Genomic DNA, 8814 nt, shown 5'->3' with positions numbered 1-8814 from the left:
GCAGGCGGCTGATGAGAAGCTTTCCCACGAGCGCACACAGCGCAAGCAGACACAAAAGCACGGGTGTCACGGGCAATGGAGGTCCACCAGAAGTGCCGTTTGAGGAGAGACAGAGTGCGGCCGACCCCTGGATGGCAGGCAAAGCGGGAAGCATGTGCCCAGAGGAGGACCCGCGAGCGAACAGACTCAGGGACGAAGAGACGGTTTGCGGGTCCGTTGCCTGGATCCGGTTGGACCCGTTGAGCCTCTCGCACCAGTGACTCAATCTCCCACATCACAGCTGCCACCACACAGGAAGAGGGAAGGATCGACTCCGGCTGGCCAGTGGATCCTGCAGTGGAGAACTGGCGTGACAGGGAATCCGCCTTCAAGTTACGAGAACCAGGACGGTAAGTCAGGGTGAAGCGGAACCGACCAAAATACAGGGCCCATCGAGCCTGGCGGGAGTTGAGGCGCTTCGCAGACTGGATGTAAGCAAGATTCTTATGGTCTGTCCACACAATGAACGGATGTTCAGCACCCTCCAGCCAGTGCCTCCATTCCTCCAAGGCGAGCTTCACAGCCAACAGCTCCCTGTTCCCCACATCATAGTTGCGCTCAGCAGAGTTCAAAGGATAGGAATAGAAGGCACAGGGATGGAGCTTCCCATCTGTAGCGGACCTCTGGGACAGGATTGCCCCCACCCCGGTGTCTGAAGCGTCGACTTCCACGACAAACTGACGGGACGAGTCAGGGTGGACGAGAACCGGTGCCGTGGTGAACCGCCTCTTCAACTCCTTAAACGCAGTCTCAGCCTCCGCGTTCCAGGTAAAAGGAGTCAACGAGGATGTCAGCTTGTTAAGGGGTGCTGCAACACTGCTGTAGTTTCTGATGAACCTTCTGTAGAAGTTGGCAAAACCAAGGAACCGTTGAAGATGCTTTAAAGATGCGGGTCGAGGCCAGTTCTCCACCGCCTGCACCTTCTCAGGGTCCGCCTTCACCTGGCCATTCTCAACGATGAACCCGAGGAATGTGGTAGACTGGACATGGAATTCACATTTCTCCGCTTTAACAAAGAGTTGGTTCTCCAAAAGACGCTGCAACACTTGTCGGACATGCACCACGTGTTCCTCATGGTTGCGGGAGTAAATCAGGATGTCATCTAGGTAAACAAACACAGTACGGTTGATTAGGTCACGGAGGACATCATTGACCAGTGCTTGGAATACACCTGGAGCATTAGTGAGCCCAAATGGCATGACAAGATATTCAAAATGGCCGATGGGTGTCTTAAAAGCGGTCTTCCACTCATCTTCAGCCCGGATACGAACAAGGTGGTATGCATTACGCAGGTCTAGCTTGGAAAAAATAGTTGCCTCCTGAATGGGCTCAAAAGCAGATGCAAGCAATGGTAATGGATATTTGTTTTTAACAGTGATGTCATTGAGGCCTCGATAGTCAATGCAGGGGCGTAATGAACCATCTTTCTTACCCACGAAGAAGAACCCAGCGCCAACTGGGGAAGAAGAGGGCCGAATGATGCCAGCTGCCAATGACTCGTGGATGTATTTCTCCATGCTCTCTCTCTCTGGGCGAGACACGTTGTAGAGACGACTAGTAGGCAGTGGAGCTCCCTCATGCAGGTTGATGGCACAGTCATACGGGCGGTGCGGTGGTAATGATAGGGCACGTTGCTTACTGAAAACCTCTCCAAGGTTATGGTATTCAGCAGGAACACCAGACAGGTCTGGAGGCTCCATAATAGCTGGGGAGCTGGCACCCTCAGATGGTGAACGAGCAGACCGTAAGCAGGTTGAGAGACAATACGGACTCCAGCTCACCACCTTGCCTGCCGCCCAGTCAATATGTGGATTGTGTAGTTGTAGCCATGGCTGACCTAGAACGATAGGTACATTAGGAGAGGAAATGACATAGAACTGAATTTGTTCATGATGATTACCGGACACAAGGAGGTGGACGGGTTCAGTACGGTGAGTCACACGGGCCAGAGGATTGCCATTGAGAGCATTAGCTTGCATAGGTGAGGTGAGTGGTTCAAGTGAAATGCCCAACTGGGAAACTACAGACATGTCTAGGAAGCTTTCGTCTGCCCCTGAATCAACAAGAGCAAGCAGTGACAATGACTGAGTATGCAAACTAAGAGTGGCATGAAATTCCATACGGGATCGGGTTTTGGGGGAATATGAAACATGACTCACCAGAACCCCCACTGCTACTGATGAGTCATCTCTTTTGGCCGTGTAGGACACGTGGCGATGTGGTGGTTTGGCTGGCCACAGTAAAAACACACCCCCATCTTCCTTCGGCGTTGGCGTTCATCTGGTGTGAGATGGGCCCGGCCCAATTGCATAGGTTCCTCCCCAGAAAACTCAGCAGGAGGAGGAGGACGACCAAACTCAGCAGGCGGGGCTCTGTAGTTTCCTCCGACAGAGGGCGCTGTAGGACTAGGTGGAGAGGGCTCAGCCTGCCACTGAGCCATCTGGTCAGACATCTTGATGGCAGTGGTAATTGCCTCATCCAGGGAAGGCTGTTCCTTCCTCAAGGCCATCTCTCTGCCAATGCTGCAGGTGAGCCCACTCTGAAAGGCGGTTAGCAGTGCCGGCTCATTCCACCCTGACTCAATTGCTAAAGTTCTGAACTCACTGGCAAACTCTCTCACTGTTCGCCTGCCCTGCCGAAGTCTTAACAGTTGTTGACCAGCCTGCTGCCCTCTAATTGGATGATCATAAATACGTTTTAACTCAGCAGTGAACAGGGCAAAAGTCTGAACAGCAGGTGAATCCTGCTCATGCAAAGCATTAAAATAGCTGAGAGGAGGCCCCTCCAATAGGCTGGCTACATAAGCAATTTTAGCTGCCTCATAAGTGAATCGAGAAGGCTGAGCATTGAAAACTAGCTGGATTTGAGTAACAAACTGACGACAAGTATTTGGATTACCAGAGTACTTTGCAGGTGGAGGAATATGGGGCTCTGCAGCAGGAGCGACTGGAAGCATGGGAGCAACAGCAGCAGGTTGTTGATGGAGCTGAGGTGGAGGTGTGTGGCTGATGGCAGTCAGTTGGTTTGAGATCTCAGCCACGCTATCCATGAGAGACTTTAGCATTTGCTCGTGAGTTCCCAAACACTGCCCCTGTTTGATAATGGCCTCCTTAACTCTGTCATAGTCTGCTGGGTCCATTCTGGCCAGATTGTTCTGTCACGGTACCGAGAACTGGCGGACCCAAATGCAGACACAGACAAAAGTTCGACAGTTCAAGGGTGTTTATTGAAAAACAAACTGGCAGGCAGGCAGAGCAGAGCAAACAGGCTGGTCAGAGCAAGGGCTGGCAGGCAGGCAGGCAGGTGTGGTCTGAGGAGGAGGAGAGGAGAGCGGTGAGAACAGGCAAAATGCAAAAACTAGAAAACACAAGAAAACTGAAGTTCACTGCAGGAACAAACACTGGCATAGTACTGGCTAGAAAGTCTACTACCACTGTGGTTGATTTAACAATCTGGCGCTGGTGATGTGGGAAGGCCGGGTCTTTATAGGCTGCAGGAGTTGATGAGCTGATGGCAGGCAGGAGCGTAGATTGGAGACTGGAAACAGGTGAGCCAAGTGATAAATGGAGCCAAGCCAACGCCCACACACACGCCCACACATAACACAGACACTGACAAGACAGAGACAGACAAGAAAACCACAGCCCTGCCTGGGACTGTGACAAATATAAAGTGTATCATTCTTAATAATCTTCAATGTATTAGACATTCTGACAGGTCATTAATTTAATATTTGGCAATCAATTATGAATTTACTTATCATTATACAAATGTATTTTCATGTATTTTCAAAATACAAAATACGTATTTGTATCTCAAATACATTTCTCAGACCAGTATTTGTATTTTGTATTTAGATACATTTTTCGACCCAGTATTTGTATTTTGTATCAAAATACATTTTCAATGTATTTTGCCCATCTCTGGTCATGGTTTGCTAATGGTCCCCAGATCTCGCAACCATAGAGGGAAATTGGTTCTATCACAGAGTCCAGTATTTTAAGCCAGGTTTTAATTGGGATGCCTATTTTGATGTTTCTTTTGATGGCATAGAATGCCCTTCTTGCCTTGTCTCTCAGGTCCTTTACAGCTTGGTTGTAGTTCCCTGTGCTGCTGATGTTTAGGCCAAGGTAGGTATAGTTTTTTGTTTGTTCTAGTGGGATTGTATTTAGGAAAAATTGGTGGTTTTGGCGGCTGGGCCTTTTTTGAAATATCATGATTTTAGTCTTAGTTAGGTTCACTGTCAGGGCCCATGTCTGGGAGAATTTGTGTAGGAGATCAAGTTGCTGCTGTAGTCCTTCCTTGGTTGGGGACAGCAGCAGCAGGTCATCTGGAATGTTTTAATGTTAGTCTAGTTTTAGTCGACTAAATATCATAAGATTTTAGTCGACTAAATCTACAGTTGATTTATTCAACTAAAATGTATTTTGGCCATGACTGTTTTTACACTTGCTGAAAATAGCCGATCTACAAGCTCACAACGCGTTGCGCTGCGACGCATTGTGAGCTTGTAGATCGTCTATTTTCAGCATGCAACCAAGTGTAAAATGACTCATAGTGGATCTCTTGTCCACTAGTCCCTTCCTAACATTTTAGTCTAGTTTTTATTTGTTGAGGAAATTGTCAATATATTTATAGTCTTAGTTTTCACCATCATAGCTTATAGTTTTCATTTAGTTTCCTTTTAGTTTTCGTCAATGAAAAAAGGTAGTCGACGAACATTTTTCGTCTTAGTTTTTAGTCAAAGAAAACACCGGTATAGGGATCTCGTTTTCAGCACCTCAGCACTCGATCTGTGGAACTAAAACAGAAACCTTGGGTCTTGTGTGATGGACTCTGTGGAACTAACCTTGGGTCTTGTGTGATGGACTCTGTGGAACTAACCTTGGGTCTTGTGTGATGGACTCTGTGGAACTAACCTTGGGTCTTGTGTGATGGACTCTGTGGAACTAACCTTGGGTCTTGTGTGATGGACTCTGTGGAACTAACCTTGGGTCTTGTGTGATGGACTTGTCAGCTTACATCAGGTTGTGGAACTAAAACAGAAACCTTGGGTCTTGCGTGATGGACTCTGTGGAACAAAAACAGAAACCTTGGGTCTTGCATGATGGACTTGTCAGCTTACATCAGGTTGCAGACGTACAGAAGCATTCCATAGCGCTCTCGTCATCGCCGTGACTGACTGCATGCTTTCAGCGATCACTCATGAGGCTCTCAGGGGGGAGTATGTCTCAATGCATATATCTTTTGTTTGTTTTGCTCCTTTCTAGGTTACACATACAAGCACTGAACTTGGATAATTCCCGGTGTTCAACTTTCACCGGGGAGTTGAAATAAACAACAGCTGAAATCACTTATGTTGGACTGAATATTCAGAAATGTTCTGATAACGGGAAAAAAAGGAAAAAAAAAGAAATACAACCATGTGTTTAGTCTCTCTTGGTCTTGGCTGGGAATGTACCAAAGAAAAGATGACTTAAATGTGAGAACTGTCCAAGATTTTCAGAGATTTTGGTAGCCAACATTTTGATTCCCTTATTCAAGAGCAGATATGAGATATACAGCAGTGGTTCGTTTTCATGTCAAGGACCCCCAATTTGAAAAGATATGCAAGGGGACCCCCATGTGAGAGAAGATTTGTACGGCTCTAGCAGTGATTTTTCAACGATTTTCATTTCAAGGGCCCCCGGTTTGACCTGAATTAGGCTATACGGACCCCCATTTAATGCCATTTATATCTCTGGAAGTCAGACCCCCAATGTACTGTATATTGTAAAATCAATGTTTATTTTTGGGCGGGGAACCCCTTTTGGTGTTAGCATTACGTTATGCTTTAGCTATTGAAAAATAGCAGATCTACAAGCTCATAGCGTGCCACCGAGTGGCGCGCTACGAGCTTGTAGGTCTGCTATTTTTGAAAAATCGAAGAACGACTGACATAGAAACATAGCTTTTTCAGAAAACTGTCATTTTCAAACAGACATTTTTATAGAATCTGATCTCAGGTCAGAATGGGTTACCGCTGAGTGTACAAATGGAACCGTTACAGACCCATGAGGGTCCATTTGGTTCCAGTGACTGTGCAGAACTAAACTGCTTCTAATTCCAAGTGGGAGATGTTCCAACGTGAAAGTGAGTCCTGGCCAGGGAGACATTTCTTCAGAGCGCACGGTGATCTCAAAGCCGTTTCCTTTTTGAAGGAGGCACGGTGACACATGTCCACCGGCTGGTGGCTGCAGTCTGCCAACAACCCCCAACACACGTTTTGGAAGCTATACCTGATCGATCGCATTATATCGGATTCCTAAAGTGGCACTCGCTTCATTCCATTTTCAACTCAGAGGTTGGCCTGAAAATATTTTTGACTATTATAGCTTCCATTTTAGCATGCTAACTTTCCAGGAAGATAATTCTGTCTGTATAGTTTCTAATTAGCTTGTTGTGATAATGACCCCGCACTGGGATATTTAATTGGTATACGGCCTCTTAACTGTCCACAGTTTCTGAACTGTCCATCCAAAGTACAACTCATGGCTTTTATAGGTTTTAATAATGTCATCCTCCGCTCTGCAAATCACCTCGGGCAGGGTTAAAGCCTGCTCGCCCTCAACAAGCCCTCGGCGCTAATGTCTGGTGACACACCACCATACCCCCCCCCCCCCCCCCCCCGCCACCCTCGCTGTCCCCAGTCTAAGCGCTTATGGAAGACCTGAGCGGGGAGAACAAAGTGAACGGGGACTTGGGGGTCGGTCGGGTGTAGATAGAAGAAGAAGGGCCCGCTCACGCTACTGAAAATGGCAGCTGTCAAGATATGTGTGGTGCTCCCCCCACTCCTCCGTTCTGTTGCAGTGATTTTGTCACATGCTCTACATATCGCAGGTCGTCAGGGTAAATGCGGGCCGGCAAGCTTGTCACGTTAGAGTGAGATGGAGGCCGGCCCGGCCCGGCCCCGTGCACGCGTGATAAAGTCATGCGCCGCTGTTTAGGTGAAGTCATTAATAGGAGAGAGAGAGAGAGAGAGAGAGAGAGAGAGAGAGAGAGAGCAATAATAAGGAACTTCTTTACATCATTGACATCAACAAGAAAGACCTAGAACCGTAATTTGATCTGATGTACAGTAGCCTATATAGATCTGGCCCCAAAATGTTAACCGGAATGCATTCATAGTTGTCGGCAGACACGATTTCCTTGTGGTTTTATAAAGTGTAATGCTCCGTGTCGTGCCTGAGAGACCAGAGGATTCATAATCGAGTCAGTGTTTTTTATTACCCTGGTCGTCCACCTATGCTTTCTATGGCATAGGGCAGCTCCACCACGGACCCCCTATAGCCTGGGGTCCACCTCTGCTTTCTATGGCATAGGGCAGCTCCACCACGGACCCCCTATAGCCTGGGGTCCACCTCTGCTTTCTATGGCATAGGGCAGCTCCACCACGGACCCCCTATAGCCTGGGGTCCACCTCTGCTTTCTATGGCATAGGGCAGCTCCACCACGGACCCCCTATAGCCTGGGGTCCACCTCTGCTTTCTATGGCATAGGGCAGCTCCACCACGGACCCCCTTTAGCCTGGGGTCCACCTCTGCTTTCTATGGCATAGGGCAGCTCCACCACGGACCCCCTAGCCTGGGGTCCACCTATGCTTTCTATGGCATAGGGCAGCTCCACCACGGACCCCCTAGCCTGGGGTCCACCTCTGCTTTCTATGGCATAGGGCAGCTCCACCACGGACCCCCTAGGCTGGGGTCCACCTCTGCTTTCTATGGCATAGGGCAGCTCCACCACGGACCCCCTAGCCTGGGGTCCACATGCTTTCTATGGCATAGGGCAGCTCCACCACGGACCCCCTAGCCTGGGGTCCACCTATGCTTTCTATGGCATAGGGCAGCTCCACCACGGACCCCCTAGCCTGGGGTCCACCTATGCTTTCTATGGCATAGGGCAGCTCCACCACGGACCCCCTAGCCTGGGGTCCACCTATGCTTTCTATGGCATAGGCAGCTCCACCACGGACCCCCTAGCCTGGGGTCCACCTATGCTTTCTATGGCATAGGGCAGCTCCACCACGGACCCCCTAGCCTGGGGTCCACCTATGCTTTCTATGGCATAGGGCAGCTCCACCACGGACCCCCTAGCCTGGGGTCCACCTATGCTTTCTATGGCATAGGCAGCTCCACCACGGACCCCCTATAGCCTGGGGTCCACCTATGCTTTCTATGGCATAGGCAGCTCCCAGCAGGATCCGATAATCTAGACATGAGAGAGAGAGAGAGAGAGAGAGTCTATGCCAAATCGAAGTGGACTCGGCCCCAGACTTTTCTTTTTTCCTCCCTGGAAATAAAAACGTGTTTCCGAGGCTAGTTTTTTATATCTTTGTGTATTGTAACCTCGGCTACGTTAAAAATGAGGGCTTACCCTCAACTGTATTTCCGAGTATAAATAAAGGTGAGAAAGAAAGAAAGAATATAAATTGTCAAATCACAACATGGTGTCTCATTCTAGCTGGAAAAGGTTTTCTTAAAAGAAGCTGGCACCTTAATGTGCGCAGCCATGTGAAAAGGTCAGGTGTCAAAAGCAGGCTACACGAGGGAGATATATCTCTACTTCACGGTGCACATTATGTTATGTATGGTGTTTACGTACATTCCACATGGCCTGCTACAGCTGCTACCATACATGTTAAGCTGTAGCTGTATAGCTCTATAGCTTGATTGGCCTCGCGTGCTTCAGGCTAGCTAGATCAATTGATCACTTTCAAGCTGGCATCCCATTCTAGGT

Source organism: Protomyctophum parallelum, assembly GCF_964188405.1.
Source record: "Protomyctophum parallelum genome assembly, chromosome: 15".
Classification (NCBI taxonomy): Eukaryota; Metazoa; Chordata; class Actinopteri; order Myctophiformes; family Myctophidae; genus Protomyctophum; species Protomyctophum parallelum.
The sequence above is the reverse complement of the archived record's forward strand: the minus strand, read 5'-3'. Positions refer to the sequence as shown.